This window comes from Oncorhynchus mykiss, chromosome 23 (genome assembly GCF_057628025.1).
Source record: "Oncorhynchus mykiss isolate SJ-2025 chromosome 23, ASM5762802v1, whole genome shotgun sequence".
Lineage (NCBI taxonomy): Eukaryota > Metazoa > Chordata > Actinopteri > Salmoniformes > Salmonidae > Oncorhynchus > Oncorhynchus mykiss.
This window is the reverse complement of record NC_143044.1, coordinates 50,124,249-50,145,335: the sequence shown is the minus strand read 5'-3', so window position 1 is coordinate 50,145,335 and position 21,087 is coordinate 50,124,249.

The window sequence follows — 21,087 nt, the reverse complement described above, 5'->3', positions numbered from 1 at the left end:
GTCAGACTTGTTTCTCTAGGACTGCTTGTCATGCAGAAGCACTGAGAACAGTCCATGACTGGGGTGGCTAAAGTCTTTAACAATTTTCTCGCCTGATAGAGAGGTCCTGGATGGCAACGAGCTCAGCCCCAGTGATGTACTAGGCTGTCCGAACCACCCTCTGTAGTGCCATGTGATCGAGGGCGGTGCAGTTGCCATACCAGGTGGTGATGCAGCCAGTCAAGATGATCTCAATGGTGCAGCTGTAGAGCTTTTGAAGATTTGTGGGCCCCATGCCCTCCTGAGCGGGAAGAGGCGCTGTCGCGATGTCGATGGGAAGCCAGGCATGACTCCACCAGACATCCCAGTCAGACAATCCAAAATAAAGGAACCACTTAGCTGGAAACTGAGAGATAAGTTGGAAACGTTGAAACTTTGAAAATGAAACCATCCATCAAGGTCAAATGGCCTAATTCTGTAGTGGTGGCGTTGTTTTGTTTTTCACACAACAACCTTGAGTAAGCAAAATGCAGGTTTTAAACAACTTTTAATTCACATGAACAATGACTGTATTTTAAAAACCATGTGGCAGCATTAACATAGTATTATACCACGCCAAACAACCACCATCTACTACACAACCTGCAAGGCACCTAGAAACATTTCTCTCTTAAAGGTTTTGTTTTAGTTTCTGACATCACAGCCACCTGAATTACCTAGCAAGCCACCATCTAGTTTACGATCCACAGTTTGTATTCTGTACCCTTCTGAAATACAATCAAATGAACGAAGTTCAGCTAAGATCAATAACACTTCCCCTTTCCAAGTGAAGGCATCTCCAATATAAACAGAGCCACTTAGTTACTTATCAACTGTGTGTGTATGTGTGCGTGTATATCTGTGTTTATGTGTATGTGTGTGTATGCGTGTGTGTGAGACACACAAAGGTCGTCCTGAGACATTGCGGCTCAGGAAATTCACCCTATAGTGATCTTACCCTACAGTATTCTAATCAGACTGCTAGAGGGACTATATAGAACGTTTGCCACTAGTGGTGCCTCTGATCTAAAAATGGGTAAAGAATTAGAAACTGAACTTCCATAGTATCTTTAACTCTGAAGTTTACATTGTATGTGCAGCAGCCAAGCACGTTTTGCTTTCTTGTTGTCTATAGTATGTAAACCTTTCTCCCTGTGCTGTCTTGCCTGTATTTACAATAAAACACCCACATCTATAGCACCTCTGCATTGCCAAACATACAGTATGTACTCCAAAAACTCTTAGAAAAGGCCAATATAGTGGTGTAGTTTGGATGAAAATGATGTTGAATATAGCAATAAAGTACATTCATCAATCTGACTCCAATATTATCTGAATAAATGCAGGAGGGAAGGGGGGAGGGAGGAAGGGAGGAGGGAAGGGAGGAGGGAAGGAAGGAAGGAAGGAAGGAGGGAAGGAAGGAAGGAAGGAAGGAAGGAAGGAAGGAAGGAAGGAAGGAAGGGGAGGGAGGGAGGAAGGGAAGAGAGGGGGGAGGGAGGAAAGGAAGGACGTGGTGGGACGGAGGGGGCAATCTAGGAAGTGCCAGCAGAGTAAGTCAGGATACCAGCCCACTAAGCTGGGGAAGGGAGGGAGAAGGGATGGAGGAAAGGAGTAAAGGGGAGAAGATAAGGGATGGGGAGAGGGGAGGGGATGGAGTAGAGGGGCAAAGATAAGGGATGGAGGAGAGGGGAAAGGATAAGGGATGGAGTAGAGGGGAGAGAATAAGGGATGGAGGACAGGGGAGAGGATAAGGGATGGAGTAGAGGAGAGAGGATAATGGATGGAGTAGAGGGGAGAGGATAAGGGATGGAGTAGAGGGGAGAGGATAAGGGATGGAGTAGAGGGGAAAGGATAAGGGATGGAGTAGAGGGGAGAGGATAAGGGATGGAGTAGAGGGGAGAGGATAAGGGATGGAGTAGAGGGGAGAGGATAAGGGAAGGAGGAGAGGAGTAGAGGGGAGAGGAGAAGGGATGGAGGAGAGGGGAGAGGATAAGGGATGGAGTAGAGGGGAGAGGATAAGGGATGGAGGGGAGGAGTAGAGGGGAGAGGATAAGGGATGGAGTAGAGAGGAGAGGATAAGGGATGGAGTAGAGGGGAGAGGATAAGGGATGGAGGAGAGGAGTAGAGGGGAGAGGAGAATGGATGGAGGAGAAGGGAGAGGATAAGGGATGGCGTAGAGGGGAAAGGATAAGGGATGGAGGAGAAGAGTAGAGGGGAGAGGATAAGGGATGGAGGAGAGGGGAGAGGATAAGGGATGGAGTAGAGGGGAGAGGATATGGGATGGAGGAGAGGAATAGAGGGGAGAGGAGAAGGGATGGAGGAGAGGGGAGAGGATAAGGGATGGAGTAGAGGGGAGAGGATAAGGGATGGAGTAGAGGTCATTTCCTAGACTATTCATGAGTTGCACCTCTGAAACTTAGTGGCATCGTTACCATTGATAGCTATGTTCTACAGATGCCGCAGCATATTGATGTCTAAAGGTAGAACTGGGGCTAATGACTTTGAACTGAGGCTAATGACTGTGACATCCAAATTACCCTATAGGGGCTTGGGAATACCATGACATTGCTAAAGTAGATACATAGTAGGAAGCAACTTTGCCATCATTATCATGTTGTCAAATGTACTTTAGACGGATGTAAATGTTGTCAATAGCTAGCAAAGTTAGTAAAAAAAAACAATGGCTAGCGAGCTACTGCCATGACTCTCCTGTGAGGATACGAAGGATCAGGTTACAGTGAGTCCACTCCACAGCGCTCTCTCTCTCCCGCAGAGGGGGGAGAAGGGTGAAGTTGGCTGTTTTATGAAAGTACCTGCAGGACTTTTTACAATTTTACCTTTATTTAACTAGGCAAGTCAGTTAAGAACACATTCTTATTTTACATGATGGCCTAGTAACAGTGGGTTAATTGCCTTGATCAGGGGCAGAATTACATATTTCTACCTTGTCAGCTTGGGGATTTGATCCTGCAACCTTTTGGTTACTAGTCCAGTGCTCTAGTCACTAGGCTACCTACCAAACACTCTCTCTCCCACTATTTCAGAAATGGAAGTTAAAAATACCTGTTACAACAGCGAGAAATTTTGCAGTACTGTAACATTCAAGGTTGGAAAATGAAACACTATTTCTGTAATACAAACAGTTGTACTTAAAGTGGGTACTTAAAGAACTGTTGTGTCAGATCAGTTGTTGTTTAGGGATCTCATTAAGGATGGTATAACAACATAACTGCATCTCTGAATGTGTGTATTTCCCAGCTGTCAGGTTTACATCCAAATGTTGTGGAATTTATAGGATTAAATATGAAACAATTTGTGAGAAGACGAAATGTGATTTTGGCCTTCTACATGAGAATTGTTTTTAATATAAAAGTTTTACCAAGTCAGTAACCACGCCCACGTGAGCACAGACATTTTGGCAATGGGATGGTACCGCCCTCCAAGGAGAGTGCTCGCAACAAAGCCTCCTTCACACATGCTGCCAAACATACACTCGTAAAACTGATTATCCTACCAATCCTTGACTTTGGCGATGTAATTTACAAAATAGCCTCCAACACTCTACTCAGCAAATTCGATGCAGTCTATCACAGTGCCATCTGTTTTGTCACCAAAGCCCCATATACTACCCACCATTGCGACCTGTATGCTCTCGTTGGCTGGTCCTCGATACATATTCGTCGCCAAAGCCACTGGCTACAGGTCATCTACAAGTCTTTGCTAGGTAAAGCTCCGCCTTATCTCAGTTTACTGGTCACCATAGCAACACCCACCCGTAGCACACTGCAGCAGGTATATTTCAGTGGTCATCCCCAAAGCCAACACCTACTTTGGTTGCCTTTCCTTCCAGTTCTCTGCTGCCAATGACTGGAACGAATAAAAAAAAAAATCACTGACGTTGGAGACTTATATCTCCCTCACTAACTAAGCGTCAGCTGTCAGAGCAGCGTACCGACCTCTGCAGCTGTACACAGCCCATCTGCAAATAGCCCATCCAACCAACTACATACCTCATCCCCAACTTCTTCTTTAAGAGGCTCCTCTATCCTCCACTCGTTACCTGTATTAACCTGTTGCGACTCTAGGGGCAGTATTTTCATTTTTGGGTAAAAAACGTTCCCGTTTTAAACAAGATATTTTGTCATGAAAAGATGCTCGACTATGCATATAATTGACAGCTTTGGAAAGAAAACACTCTGACGTTTCCAAAACGGCAAAGATATTGTCTGTGAGTGCAACAGAACTGATGTTACAGGCGAAAACCAGATAAAAATCCAATCAGGAAGTGCCACATTTTTTGAAACCGCTTCATGCCAATGACTCCTTATATGGCTGTGGATGGGCTACGAATGAGCTTACGTTTTCTACGTATTCCCCAAGGTGTCTACAGCATTGTGACGTATTTTTACGCATTTATGTTGAAGAATAGCCGTAAGGGACCACATTGAGCAAGTCTCCCGCAGAAAATCTTGCGTAAAGTACACAAGTAGCCATTTTTTCAATCGCTTCTTATGAGAAACCAATTGTCCCGACTGATATATTATCGAATCGATATGTGAAAAACACCTTGAGGATTGATTCTAAACAACGTTTGCCATGTTTCTGTCGATATTATGGAGCTAATTTGGAAAAATGTTTGGCATTGTAGTGACTGCATTTTCCGGTCGATTTCTCAGCCAAACGTGAAGAACAAACGAAGCTATTTCGCCTACAAAAATAATATTTTTGGAAAAAATGTGCTATCTAACTGGGAGTCTCCTGAGTGAAAACATCTGAAGTTCTTCAAAGGTAAATTATTTAATTTGATTGCTTTTCTTATTTTCGTGAAAATGTTGCCTGCTGGTAGCAGAGCCTAGCCATAGCATTATGCCATGATAAACCTACACAAATGCTTGTCTAGCGTTGGCTGTAAAGCATATTTTGAAAATCTGAGATGACAGTGTGATTAACAAAAGGCTAAGCTGTGTATCAATATATTTCATTTGTGATTTTCATGAATAGGAAGATTTTCTAAGAAGATTTATGCTGCGTTATGCTAATTAGTTTGAGGCTATGGTTACGCTCCCGCATGCGGGTTTGAGAGTCATGAGAAGTTTTAATGGCACCTGTTTGAACTTGTTATCAGTATAAAAGACACCTGTCCACAACCTCAAACAGTCACACTCCAAACTCCACTATGCAATTCGATGATCCAGAAGAAGATTGGGAGAATGTCATATGGTCAGATGAAACTTAAATATAACTTTTTTGGTAAAAACTCAACTCGTCGTGTTTGGAGGACAAAGAATGCTGAGTTGCATCCAAAGAACACCAAACCTACTGTGAAGCATGGGGGTGGAAACATCATGCTTTGGGGCTGTTTTTCTGCAAAGGGACCAGGACGACTGATCCGTGTAAAGGAAAGAATGAATGGGGCCATGTATCGTGAGATTTTGAGTGAAAACCTCCTTCCATCAGCAAGGGCATTGAAGATGAAACGTGGCTGGGTCTTTCAGCATGACAATGATCCCAAACACACCGCCTGGGCAACGAAGGAGTGGCTTCGTAAGAAGCATTTCAAGGTCCTGGAGTGGCCTAGCCAGTCTCCAGATCTCAACCCCATATAAAATCTTTGGAGGGAGTTGAAAGTCCGTGTTGCCCAGCAACAGCCCCAAAACATCACTGCTCTAGAGGAGATCTGCATGGACGAATGGGCCAAAATACCAGCAACAGTGTGTGAAAACCTTTGTCATTGCCAACAAAGGGTATATAACAAAGTATTGAGATAAACTTTTGTTATTGACCAAATACATATTTTCCACCATAATTTGCAAATAAATTCATAAAAAATCCTACAATGTGATTTTCTGGATTTCTTTTTCTAATTTTGTCTGTCATAGTTGAAGTGTACCTATGATGAAAATTACAGGCCTCTCTCATCTTTTTAAGTGGGAGAACGTGCACAATTGGTGGCTGACTAAATTATTTCTTTGCCCCACTGTATATCATCACTCCAGTGTAAATTGCTGAATTGTATTTACTTTGCCACTATTGGCCTATTTATTGCCTTACCTCCTTACGTCATTTGCACACACTGTATACAGATGTTTGTATTGTGTTATTGACTGTACGTTTGTTTATTCCATGTGTAACTCTGTGTTGTTGTTTTTGTCGCACTGCTTTGCTTTATCTTGGACAGGTCGCAGTTGTAAATGAGAACTTTTACTCAACTGGCCTACCTGGTTAAATAAAGATTAAATAAACATTTAAAAAAATGTATACAAGACTCCTAATGAAATTTACATTACACCAGCGGGACTGACAGCGCAAGCTGAAAGGTATGAAATGGTTAGAAACTCTAAACTCTCTAGTTAGTAAATATATAACTTAGCCAATCAATGTAATTTTGTAAATGCCAGATTGCTATGGTAAGTCCCATCCTTCACCCAAGTTTAGGCAAAATCAGCCCAGTGCTGTTTGAGAGATCACATGTGACTAACCTATGAACGTACGAAGGAACGTACAGACCGAGAAATATCCACTAGGCATTAGGGTGCCAGGTGGATTGCATACTTTGCCTATCTGATATACGGGGTTGAACTTTCAGTGTGCAATACAAGTGTGAGAGTGATTTAATAAAAGGCACAAATATAAATGTGAAATGGACTCTGTGTTTGCGGTATTCAAAAATTATTTGATTCTTCTTTATAGTATAGCTTAGAATCCACGACGGAGATCAGAGGACAATTATTAACCGTGAAGATCCATAAACAAAGTTCACCATAGTTGAACCCAGGAGAGCCTGAGGGAACCAGGCCTACTGTTATACATACTGCTTTCATATCATCCAAAGTACACAACACTAACATTCACCTTAGAGAAGAAAGGCAAAACCTAAAGAGAAAGGAATATAGAGAGAGAGAGAGTGAAAGATAGTGTTTGTGAGAGAGAGGGACAGATAGAGAGGGAGCGAACTAGACGGAGAGAGAGAGAGAGAGAGGGAAAGAGAGAGAGGGAGAGATAGACACACACAGAGAGCATTGGTTCCTGAGTTCTCCTGAAAAAATACAAAATTAGAGTTGGATAAATGTAGATAAACTATATTTTTTTCAGGACTTATACAGGATACTAACCTCAACATCAAAACCTTCAATCCAAATCCCAATTCCATACCTAAAACCTTGATTTTGGACAAAATTACCTGAATGGACTATTACTACCAAGGATTATCAAGAAAAAACTTCTAACAAACCAAAACCTGCAGAAGTAACACAGCGGAACCTGGAAATACCATCCGCAACAACACTGAGTGAGTAAAGTTCGGTCTGAACCTACTTCTGAAGGCTAAACGTAAAAGACAATAATCTCGAGGGAATTTTGTTAAATGAAGCTTAATAAATAAGCCTACAAAGTCCCAAGCTGCTAGGAAAGAAACTGACCTGATCAATTAGCACTTAAATGAGAAATTGCTTGAGCATAACAATGGCAGGAGAGTTCCACAGACCCTCCCACAGACCCCCCCACAGACCCTCCCACAGACCCTCCCACCCAAATGTAGAGGCCTTTGAAGCTCCCATGGCTTGTCCAGAGGTTAAAAGTATACAGTACCTCATGTACATTAAAAATAACACTGCAAGGAATAAGTACAGTGCCTTGAAAACGTATTCACCCCCTTGGCGTTTTTCCTATTTTGTTTCATTACACCCTGTAATTTAAATTGATTTTTATTTAGATTTCATGTAATGGACATACGCAAATTCGTCCAAATTGGTTAAGTGAATAAATAAAAAATCCTTGTTAAAAAAAAACAAAAAAATTGAAAAGTGGTGCATGCATATGTATTCACCCCCTCCATATATACATGTGTTCTGAAAGGCCCCAGTCTGCAACACCACTGAGCAAGGGGCACCACCAAGCAAGCGGCACTATGAAGACCAATGAGCTCTCCAAGCAGTTCAGGGACAAAGTTGTGGAGAAGTACAGAAGTACAGAAGTACAAAAATATCAGAAACTTTGAACATCCTACAGAGCACCATTATATCCGTTATTAAAAAATGGACAGAAAATTGCACCACAACAAACCTACCAAGAGAGGACCACCCACCATAACTCACGGACCATGCAAGGAGGGCATTAATCAGAGAGGCAACAAGTGCCCAGAAAAAAGCCATTGCTTAAAGAAAAGAATAAGCAAACACATTTGGTGTTCCCCAAAAGGAATTTGGGAGACTCCCCAAACATATGGAAGAAGGTATTCTGGTCAGATGAGACTAAAATGTAGCTTTTTGGCCATCAAAGAAAACGCTATGTCTGGCGCAAACCCAACACTTCCCATCACCCCGAGTTTAGCATCCCCACAGTGAAGCATGGTGGAGACAGCATCATGGGGATGTTTTTCATCGGCGGGGACTGGGAAACTGGTCAGAACTGAAGGAGTGATGGATGGCCCTAATACAGGGAAACTCTTGAGGAAAACCGGTTTCAGTCTTACAGAGATTTGAGACTGGGATGTAGGTTCACGAAGGGTGAATAGTTATGCACACTCAAGTTCTGTTTTATACAACAAATTATACAACCACCCCCCCCCCCCCCCAAAAAAAAAAAACTATTTTAATTCCAGGTTGTAAGGCAACAATATAGGAAAAATGCCAAGGGGGGTGAATACTTTCGCAAGCCACTGTACAACAAAAAAATATCCTCAAGGACAATTCAGAGACACTATTTGCTGACTGCTACAAAGAGGGGAATGTAAGGAACTTAATTTTCCACACATACCATCCCCAGGCATGGCGCAGTGCTATAAGAGCACACTACCCCTATGTCAAGAGAGGGTCAGAGGACTAGACATTGAGGAAATTGAAGCAACCTCATTCTACCTCTACACGTCTGGGACAGAAATGGTGCATGGCATCCTCATGCAGTTCCAGCAAGACATTATTACAGCATCAGAGAGAGCACAGCAGGAAAAGCTCTCTCTCTGTGTCGACTTCCCCATCCTGAGTGAGTCTGGTCACATCTCTTCAAACTGTCCTGCAGACGAGAATAGTCACCCCCCCCCCCCCCCAGCACTGAACACACCCAGGTCCCACAACTGCACTGATCCTCCATCATTGAGAGGAATACATCCACAGAGCTGGAGAGAGACATGGTGGAGCTCAGAGAGCTAGTCCACACAATATAGACTCATGTGTGATATATAGACTCATATAGACTCATGTGTGATACCTATATACCCCCAATATAATCCCCATACTTTAACTATGACAGCTTCTCCATCCTAGAAGGGGAGATCAACAATTTCCAGGCTCAGGGACATGTGGCGACTGTGGCGACCTAAATGCCAGAACTGGACAAGAACCTGACACCCTCAGCACACAGGGGGACAAACACCTACCTGGAGGTGACAACATTCTCTCCCCCATATGCCCCCCTATACACAACTACGACAACGTAACCAACAAAGACAGGTCACCTCCTGCAGCTCTGTCGGACGCAGGGTATGTACATAGTTAATGCTTCTAGGGGACTCTTATGGTCGGTACACATATAGCACATCTCTTGGCAGTAGTACTGTAGACTGCTTTATCACTGACCTCAACCCAGAGTCTCTTAGTGTGTTCACAGTCAGTCCACTGACACTCCTATCAGATCACAACAAAATCACACTGTACTTGAACAGAGCTTTGCTCAATCAAATCAAATTTTATTTGTCACATACACATGGTTAGCAGATGTTAATGCGAGTGTAGCAAAATGCTTGTGCTTCTGGTTCCGACCATGCAGTAATATCTAACAAGTAATCTAACCTAACAATTTCACAACAACTACCTTATGCACACAAGTGTAAAGGAATGAATAAGAATATGTACATAAAAATATATGAATGAGTGATGGCCGAATGGTATAGGCAAGATGCAGTAGGTGGTATAGAGTACAGTATATACATATGAGATGAGTAATGTAGGGTATGTAAACATTATATAAAATGGCGTTTAACTTTTTATGGCTGCAGGGGCAGTATTGAGTAGCTTGGATGAAAGCTGCCCATATCAAACGGCCTGCTCCTCAGTCATAGTTGCTAAAATTTGCATATTATTATTATTATTATTAGATAGAAAACACTCTAAAGTTTCTAAAACTGTTTGAATGATGGTTGTGAGTATAACAGAACTCATATTGGCAGGTAAAATCCTGAGTTGAATTCAAAACAGGAAGTCAGAAATCTGAGCTTGTATGTATTCACCAGAGTCCCCAAATGAAATCCCCTTGAGATATGAATGATGTTGTACTGCCTAGGGGTTCCACTAGATGTCAACCATCAATAGAAATTATAATGAGGATTCTATGTTGTTGTGGGAGTGAATGAGAGCAGAATATATCAGATGTCCATCAAGCAGCCATTTTGTGATCGCACTTTTTCCTCATGGTAGTCACTTGCGTTCCATTGCTCACGTAGACAAGAAGGAATACTCTGGTTGGAACTTTATTGAAGCTATATGTTAAAAACATCCTAATGGTTGATTCTGTACTTAGTTTGAAATGTTTCTTCGACCAGTAATATCACTTTTTTAAGTTTTTGTTGATATAACGTTAACCAGAATTAGATTTGGATATGTACACCAAACGTGCTAACAAAATAAGGTATTTGGGCATAAATAACGGACATTTTCGAACAAAACAAACATTTATTGTGGACCTGGGATGCATGGAGTGCTTTCTGATGTAGATCATCAAAGGTAAGGGAATATTTATCATGTCATTTTTTGTTTTTGTTGACGCCATCTTTGCGGCTGTGGTGTTTTTACTTTAGAGCCCTCTCAAATTATTGCATGCCTTACTTTTTCCGTAAAGTTTTTTTTTAAATCTGACACAGCGGTTGCATTAAGGAGAGGCATGTCTATAATTCCATGTGTATAACTTGTATTATCATCTTCATTTATGATGAGAATTTCTGTTGAATGATGTGGCTATGCAAAATCACTTGATGTTTTTGGAACTAGTGAATCTAACGCGCCAGTGTAAACTCAGATTTTTTTATATAAATATGAACTTTATCAAAAAAAACATGCATGTATTGTCTAACATGAAGTCCTATGAGTGTCATCTGATAAAATTAATCACTAACCTTAAATTATCTTCATCTTTATTTCTGGTTTTTGTGAATGCTATATTTTGCTGGAAAATGGCCGTGCTAATTGTGGTTTGGTGGAGACCTAACATAATCGTTTGTAGTGCTTTCGCTGAAAAGCCCATTTGAAATCGGACACTTTGGTGGGATTAACAATGAGAATGGCTTTAAAATGATATCAGACTCATGTATGTTTTAGGAATTGTAATTATGAGATTCCTGTGGTTTGAATTTGGCGCTCTCTATTTTCACTGGTAGTTGTCATATCGATCCCGGCATCGGGATTGCAGCCATAACAGGTTTTAAAGTGGCTAGTGATAAATTTATTACATACATTTTTCCATTATTAAAATGGCTAGAGCTGAGTCAGTATGTTGGCAGCAGCCACTCAATGTTGGTGATGGCTATTTAACAGTCTGATGGCCTTGAGATAGAAGCTGTTCTTCAGTCTCTCGGTCCCCGCTTTGATGCACCTGTACTGACCTCGCCTTCTGGATGATAGCGGGGTGAACAGGCAGTGGCTCGGGTGGTTGTTGTCCTTGATGATCTTTTTGGCCTTCCTGTGACATTGGATGTTGTAGGTATCCTGGAGGGCAGGTAGTTTGCCCCCAGTGATGCGTTGTGCAGACCTCACTACCCTCTGGAGAGCCTTCCGGTTATGGACGGAGCAGTTGCCGTACCAAAATAAGACACCCTGTTCATCTTGTATTTTTATACAGCCCGACATAATGCTTGTAATTGTGCATCTGTAAAAGTTTGAGTGTTTTTTGTGACAAGCCGAATGTCTTCAGCCTCCTGACGTTGAAGAGGCGCTGTTGCGCCTTCTTCACCACGCTGTCTGTGTGGGTGGACCATTTCAGTTTGTCCGGGATGTGCACGCCGGGGAACTTAAAACTTTCCACCTTATCCACTACTCTCCCGTCGATGTGGATATGGGGCTGCTCCCTCTGCTGTTTCCTGAAGTCCACGATCATCTCCTTTGTTTTGTTGACATTGAGTGCGAGGTTATTTTCCTGACACCAAACTCTGAGGACCCTCACCTCCTCCCTGTAGGCCGTCTCGTCGTTGTTGGTAATCAAGCCTACCACTGTAGTGTTGTCTGCAAACTTGATGATTTGAGTTGGAGGCGTGCATGGCCACGCAGTCATTGGTGAACAGGGAGTACAGGAGGGGGCTGAGAACACACCCTTGTGGGTCCCCAGTGTTGAGGATCAGCGGGGTGGAGATGTTACCTACCCTCACCACCTGGGGGCGGCCCGACCCAAGGTCACGAGATTAATGACGAGTTTGGAGGGTACAAGGGTGTTAAATGCTGAGCTGTAGTCGATGAACAGCATTCTTACATAGGTATTCCTCTTGTCCAGATGGGTTAGGGCAGTGTGATTGCGTCGTCTGTGGACCTGCTGGGATTGTAAGCAAATTGGAGTGGTTCTAGGGTGTCAGGTAAGGTGGAGGTGATATGGTCCTTGACTAGGCTCTCAAAGCACTTCACAATGACGGAAGTGAGTGGTACGTAGCGGTAGTCATTTAGCTCAGTTACCTTAGCTTTCTTGTGAACAGGAATAATGGTGACCCTCTTGAAGCACGTGGGAACAGCAGACAGGGTTAAGGATTGATTGAATATGTCCGTGAACACACCAGCCAGCTGGTCTGCGCATGCTCTGAGGACGCGGCCGGGGATGCCGCCTGGGCTTGCAGCCCTGCGAGGGTTAACATGTTTAAATGTTTTACTCACGTTGGCTGCAGTGAAGGAGAGCCCGCAGGTTTTAGTAGCGGGCTGTGTCAGTGGCACTGTATTGTCCTCAAAGTGAGCAAAGATGTTGTTTAGTTAGTCTGGGAGCAAAACATTGTGATCCGCGACGGGGCTGGTTTTTCTTTTGTAGTCCGTGATTGACTGTAGACCCTGCCACATGCCTCTCATGTCTGAGCCATTGAATTACGACTCTACTTTGACCTCTCAGCTTCCCTATCAAATCAAAATATTTCAAGCAGACTACCTATGAAAATGAACAACAATGACAAACGGTTTGGTGAAGAATGCAAAAACCTAAGAAATTGAGAAACCTATCCAACCAAAAACATAAAGATCCAGAAAACCTGACTCTACGCCTTCACTATGGTGAATCACTAAAACCATACAGAAATACACTACGGAAAAAGGAGGAACAGCAAATCAGAAATCACCTCAATGCAATTGAAGAATCCATAGATTCTAACCACTTCTGGGAAAATTGGAAAACTCTAAACAAACAACATGGAGATGTATGGATAAACTTACTTGTCTAATCCTTTTGGATCTATAAACAAAGAATAAACAGCAAAAACATATACATGATCAAATACAAATCTTAGAATCAACTATTAAAGACTACCAGAACCCACTGGATTCTCCAATTGTCTTGAATGATCTACAGTAGAGGTCGACCGATTAATCGGAATGGCCGATTAATTAGGGCCGTTTTCAAGTTTTCATAACAATCGGAAATCTGTATTTTTGGACACCAATTCTTTTTTTTTAGACCTTTATTTAACTAGGCAAGTCAGTTAAGAACACATTCTTATTTTCAATGACTGCCTAGGAACGATGGGTTAACTACCTTGTTCAGGGGCAGAACGACAGATTTTTACCTTGTCATCTCGGGGATTCAATCTTGCAACCTTACAGTTAACTAGTCCAACGCTCTAACCACCTGCCTCTCATTGCACTCCACGAGGAGCCTGCCTGTTACGCGAATGCAGTAAGAAGCCAAGGTAAGTTGCTAGCTAGCATTAAACTTATCTTATAAAAAACAATCAATCATAATCACTAGTTAACTACACATGATTGATGATATTACTAGTTTATCTAGCGTGTCCTGTGTTGCATAATCGATGCGGTGCGCATTCGCGAAAAAGGACTCGTTGCTCCAACGTGTACCTAACCATAAACATCAATGCCTTTCTTAAAATCAATACACAAGTGTATATTTTTAAACCTGCATATTTAGTTAATATGCCTGCTAACATGAATTTCTTTTAACTAGGTAAATTGTGTCACTTCTCTTGCAACAGAGTAAGGGTATGTGCAGCATTTTGGGCCACCTGGCTCGTTGCAAACTGTGTGAAGACCATTTCTTCCTAACAAAGACAGCCAACTTCGCCAAGCGGGAATGATTTAACAAAAGCGCATTTGCGAAAAAAGCACAATCGTTGCATGACTGTACCTAACCATAAACACCAATGCCTTTCTTAAAATCAATACACAGAAGTACATATTTTTAAACCTGCATATTTAGCTAAAAGAATTCCAGATTAGCAGGCAATATTAACCAGGTGAAATTGTGTCACTTCTCTTGCGTTCATTGCACGCAGAGTCAGGGTATTTGCAACAGTTTGGGCCACCTGGCTCGTTGCGAACTAATTTGCCAGAATTTTATGTAATTATGACATAACATTGAAGGTTGTACAATGTAACAGCAATATTTAGACTTAGGGATGCCACCCGTTAGATAAAATACGGAACGGTTCCGTATTACTCTGAAGTAATAAATGTTTTTTATTCTAAATTATAGTTTCCGGATTCGACCATATTAAATGACCAAAGGCTCGTATTTCTGTGTGTTATTATGTTATAATTAAGTCTATGATTTGATAGAGCAGTCTGACTGAGCAGGGGTAGGCAGCAGCAGGCTCATAAGCATTCATTCAAACAGCAGTTTCGTGCATTTTGCCAGCAGCTCTTCGCTGTGCTTCAAGCATTGAGCTGTTTATGACTTCAAGCCTGTTTGGCCATAATGACCATCATCATGTTTGGAGGAAAAAAGGGGAGGCCTGCAAGCCAAAGAACACCATCCCATCCGTGAAGCATGCGGGTGGCAGTATCATGTTGTGGGGGTTCTTTGCTGCAGGAGGGACTGGTGCACTTCACAAAATAGATGGCATCCTGAGGGAGGAAAATGATGTGGATATATTGAAGCAACATCTCAAGACATCAGTCAGGAAGTTAAAGCTTGGTCGCAAATGGCTCTTCCAAATGGACAATGACCCCAAGCATACTTCCAGATTTGTGGCAAAATGGCTTAAGGACAACAAAGTCAAGGTATTGGAGTGGCCATCACAAAGCCCTGACCTCAATCCTATAGAAAATGTGTGGGCAAAACTGAAAAAGCATGTGCGAGCAAGGATGCCTACAAACCTGACTCAGTTACACCTGCTCTGTCAGGAGGAAGAGGCCAAAATTCACTCAACTTATTGTGGGAAGCTTGTGGAAGGCTACCTGAAACGTTTGACCTAAGTTAAACAATGTAAAGGCAATGCTACCAAATACTAATTGAGTGTATGTAAACTTCTGACCCACTGGCATTGTGATGAAAGAAATAAAAGCTGAAATAGAATGATTTATCTACTATTATTCTGACATTTCACAATCTTAAAATAAAGTGGTGATCCTAACTGACCTAAGACAGGGAATTTTTATTATGATTAAATGTTGGGAATTATGAAAACTAAGTTTAAATATATTTGGCTAAGGTGTATATAAACGTCCGACATCAACTGTACAGAATATGACATTTGAAATGTCTTTATTATTTTAGAACAGTAAATACATATACAGTAAATTCCAATGCAATTGAAATAGATAACAATAAAACAATGTAAACATATTTTTACCATGAAAAGAAGTCCCTTTAATTGAAATTGAATTGAAAATTGAGAGAGTGGGAGATATGGAGGAGATATTGAGGGATGTTTTGAAGGAGAGAAACATCAAACAAACCCCCACATGGGCTATATGTAACTTCCTCCTGAACTACTCTAATACATTTTTCTGACTTTATTTTTTTATTTCCTGGCCAGTTCCCTGTGCTCTTTCTCTCTCACTCTCACCACCACTCTGACCTTCACTCAATTCAATTCAACGGGCTTTATTGGCATGGCAAACATGTGTTAACACACTCTCACTCTCACGTTTATGTGTTTGTGTTTGTGTGTTCATGTTTGTCCGTATTTACGTGTTTGTGCGTGTGTCTTTCTGTATGTGTGCTTCTGTGTGTGTGTGTGTGTGTGTGTGTGTCAATAAGAGCTAGCTGGCTGAGAAATCCAGAGCTGTGCTGTGGCCACTAGAGAAACGACACGTTCTACCTGCCCTGGAGCTCTCCATTTTAAAAATGGTGACCTTTGAGTTGAAGGGGGCAGCAATGACACAGCTCTGTTAAGAATTTCAATCCACTTCAGACACGTACAGAGAGTACTCTCAGCACTAGGAGGGTGGAACACACATCATCATATCTAAATCTGGGAGAGGGTTGTTGGGCCTATTGCTATTCCACTGTAATCTGAAACACATACTGATACTACAGTATAGCACATACTTTTTTTCATTCTTGCTAAGAGGATGAATATCAAATTCCACCAGATTGACCTTTTATCATCACTCAATCCACATTCTTTACTGTTTATACTACAAGGAATTTTTCTTTTATAGATTTGTCCCTCCCTGAGGAATGCCTGGGCTGATGCAAGCTGAAGAAACCAACATGGCTGCATATCTGATTGAGACCTTTCCTCTTCTTTCCCGAGGCAGCGATCAATTAATTCTAAACTCCTCTCAGTCTTGTCTCCTCTCCTTTGTCTCTTCGTTCTCATCTCCTCTCTCTATATAGTCACACAGGAGACTCAATACTAATCATTTCTCTCCTGTCTCTTTGGCTCTGTTCCTAATAATGCCTTTGTCATACTATCCCTATCTGATTCAGGGGGTTGAGTTTTCAGTGTGCAATACAAGCGTGAGAGTGATTTAACAAAAGGTAAACTATAAATGTGAAATTAACTCTGTTTGCAGTGTGCATTTTTTGTTGTTGATACTGCTTTATAGTATAGCCTAGAATCCACGATGGAGATCATAATGGTTTGTCATTTGCCTGTGACAAGCCAGCTGTTCCTTTGATGTGTGAGGTGCCACAGAGGACGAGAGGCTGTCTCTGCCCTGTCACACCATATCTATCCAGCATTTCATCTCCATCTATCAGGGAATGGAAGAGAGGTATTCTCTTCTTATCAACAACCAATCTGGAATCATAACATGATGCATCCTCCATCTGAAGAGAAAAGTGTGTGTGTGTGTGTGTGTGTGTGTGTACTTAACGTGGGCCGTTTCAGTCTTCCCCCTGCTCATAGGTGGCAGTAGGTGGATGGAGAGCAATAACAAACAAGCCCAAAAATATAAAAAACATACAAAGAACACTATTCTCCAACCCCTTCATACCAGATGGAACACTATTCCTCAACCTCTTTAAACCAGATGGAACACTATTCCCCAACCTCTTCATACCAGATGGAACACTATTCCTCAACCTCTTTAAACCAGATGGAACACTATTACCCAACCTCGTCATACCAGATGGAACACTATTACCCAACCTCTTTAAACCAGATGGAACACTATTCCCCAACCTCTTTAAACCAGATGGAACACTATTCCCCAACCTCGTCATACCAGATGGAACACTATTCCCCAACCTCGTCATACCAGATGGAACACTATTCCCCAACCTCTTTAAACCAGATGGAATAGTATTACCCAACCTCTTCATACCAGATGGAACACTATTCCCCAACCTCTTCATACCAGATGGAACACTATTCCCCAACCTCTTCATACCAGATGGAACACTATTCCCCAACCTCTTCATACCAGATGGAACACTATTCCCCAACCTCTTCATACCAGATGGAACACTATTCCCCAACCTCTTCATACCAGATGGAACACTATTCCCCAACCTCTTTAAACCAGATGGAACACTATTCCCCAACCTCTTTAAACCAGATGGAACACTATTCCCCAACCCCTTCATACCAGATGGAACACTATTCCCCAACCCCTTCATACCAGATGGAGCACTATTCCCCAACCTCTTTAAACCAGATGGAACACTATTCCCCAACCTCTTCATACCAGATGGAACACTATTCCCCAACCTCTTCATACCAGATGGAATAGTATTACCCAACCTCTTTAAACCAGATGGAACACTATTCCCCAACCTCTTCATACCAGATGGAATAGTATTACCCAACCTCTTTAAACCAGATGGAACACTATTCCCCAACCTCTTCATACCAGATGGAATAGTATTACCCAACCTCTTTAAACCAGATGGAACACTATTCCCCAACCTCTTCATACCAGATGGAACACTATTCCCCAACCTCTTCATACCAGATGGAACACTATTACCCAACCTCGTCATACCAGATGGAACACTATTACCCAACCTCTTTAAACCAGATGGAACACTATTACCCAACCTGTTCATACCAGATGGAATAGTATTACCCAACCTCTTTAAACCAGATGGAACACTATTCCCCAAACTCTTCATTCCAGATGGAACACTATTACCCAACCTTGTCATACCAGATGGAACACTATTACCCAACCTCTTTAAACCAGATGGAACACTATTCCCCAACCTCTTCATACCAGATGGAATAGTATTACCCAACCTCTTTAAACCAGATGGAACACTATTCCCCAACCTCTTCATACCAGATGGAATAGTATTACCCAACCTCTTTAAACCAGATGGAACACTATTCCCCAACCTCTTCATACCAGATGGAACACTATTCCCCAACCTCTTCATACCAGATGGAACACTATTACCCAACCTCGTCATACCAGATGGAACACTATTACCCAACCTCTTTAAACCAGATGGAACACTATTACCCAACCTGTTCATACCAGATGGAATAGTATTACCCAACCTCTTTAAACCAGATGGAACACTATTCCCCAAACTCTTCATTCCAGATGGAACACTATTACCCAACCTCGTCATACCAGATGGAACACTATTACCCAACCTCTTTAAACCAGATGGAACACTATTACCCAACCTGTTCATACCAGATGGAATAGTTTTACCCAACCTCTTTAAACCAGATGGAACACTATTCCCCAACCTCTTCATTCCACATGAATTCTCTCCTAGTTGAGCAGTACTGTCATGTCACCCAGCAGCCAACCAAGGACAGCCCAGAGACAGAAACTGCATCTAAATATTTCATTTAAATGCAGAGCAACAGAATGAAATGAAAATGATTGGCTTATTTTTGGCTGCGGCTGAAATGGCACCCGATTCCCTACATAGTGCACTACTTTTGAGCACTCCATTGGCCCTGGTAAAAAGTAGCGCACTATATAAGGAAAATGGTGCCATTTGGTATGCAGTGATAAGGGTTCGGACTAGGTAGGTTTCTTAGAGGAACAGAGAGGCTAAATACACTGCAGCAAGACAAAGCACAGTGAGCACAATGTTATTGAGTGAGTGAGAGACTGGGCAAGAACAGGACAAGTTAAATAAAACATATACATTGCTCAAAGCTGGTATAAACTAGACAGAATGTAGAGGGGAAAGAGAGGAGGAGGGAGAGAAACAGAGAGAGAAAGATTAAACTAAAGAGTAGAGAGGAAATGAAAGAGAATAACGGGTGAGAGAGAGGAAGCAAGATAGAGATAGGAGAGAGAGATGAGAAGTGAGAGATGAGAAGAAAGAGAGATGAGAAGAGAGGGTGAGAGAGACAAACAGAGATGGAGAAAGAAACATTGAACGACAGACAAGAGACAGTGAAAGAGAGACAGGGCAGACAGAGACAGAGGAAAGAAAGAGAAAAACAGGAAGAGGAAGAGAAATGGAGGGAAGGAGAGGTAAGACACCAGGCAGCGTTTTCTGCTGATTGAGAGAGAGGGGCAGACAGAGAGACAGAGAGCGAGGCAGGGTAGAAAGAGACAGAGAGAGAAAGGGAGAGAGGGGGATGGAGAGAGAAAAGACAAGGTCCCGGAAAACTATAACCTGTGTTTTAAAATACATGCTGCCTCTTTACCTCAACCCCCCCCCCCCCCACACACACACACACACACACCACGGCAGTGTTGTCTGGTGATTGAGTAGAAGACGTTCTGCTGGGTTGGCTGCAGCCTCTTCACCAACACCAAGCTGTCCTAACCAATTAGGGCTTGTCTTGTCTGACTGGCTAATATAACACAAAGTGACTGAACTTTTTAGAGAGGGTGAGGGAGAGAGAGAGAGGGAGAATGAGGGAGGGAGGGAGGGTGGGTGGGGAGAGGGAGATATAGGGAGAGGGAGGGACACGGACAATGAGGGAGAGGGAGAGACGGAGAGGGGAAGTGTTTTGCTGTGTTTGTCTGGATTGTTGGCGAGGGGGGTTGTATGCGAAGATAGACACACAAAAAACAAAAAAACATCCCTGGTGCAGTCTGTCCACATCCACATACTGGAACATCGATAGCAAACCTTACTCACACCGTGTTATTTTGGATGGGGCTACCTTGGGTGAATCGATGCCGGCCCAGGAACAAATGGCATGTGGGTAAATCATGGTCAAGCTCTCACTGCCAGATACAGAGACTTATAGAGATGTATCTGTGAGGGTGGTGGGTTGCCCTGCCAGATACTGAGACTCATTTTACCAGATACTGAGACATAGAGATATATCAGTGAGGGTGTACGGCTGCTACAGCCCTGCTACACTGACAGATAGTGACACTCATATCATACCAATGTATCCGTGTGGGTGTTGGGTTGCTACATCTCTGCTAAACTGTGTCAGGAGTGGGGGGCTCTGTGCAGGGCACCTTCCTCTGCCTGTCAACCCTTCCTAGACCATCCAATTGGAGGAGGTAATGTTCCATCCTTTCCCATGCTGTTCACTCTTCCTCATCTACACTCCCAGGAACAAAGACTGTTCTCCCAGGACACACTGGGAGAGAATACAATGTCTATGGACGTTGTGTGAATATTCTGTAGGAGACTTGGCAGATGGTACCATGGGTCACATACAAACTGACTGTCAACTAGTGCTCAAAAGATTGCAGAGCAATCTCATCAGATCAACTGCAATGACCAGATTGAGCATGATCCCCAGGTGGCTTTCTCCTAACTGTTCAGGAATAG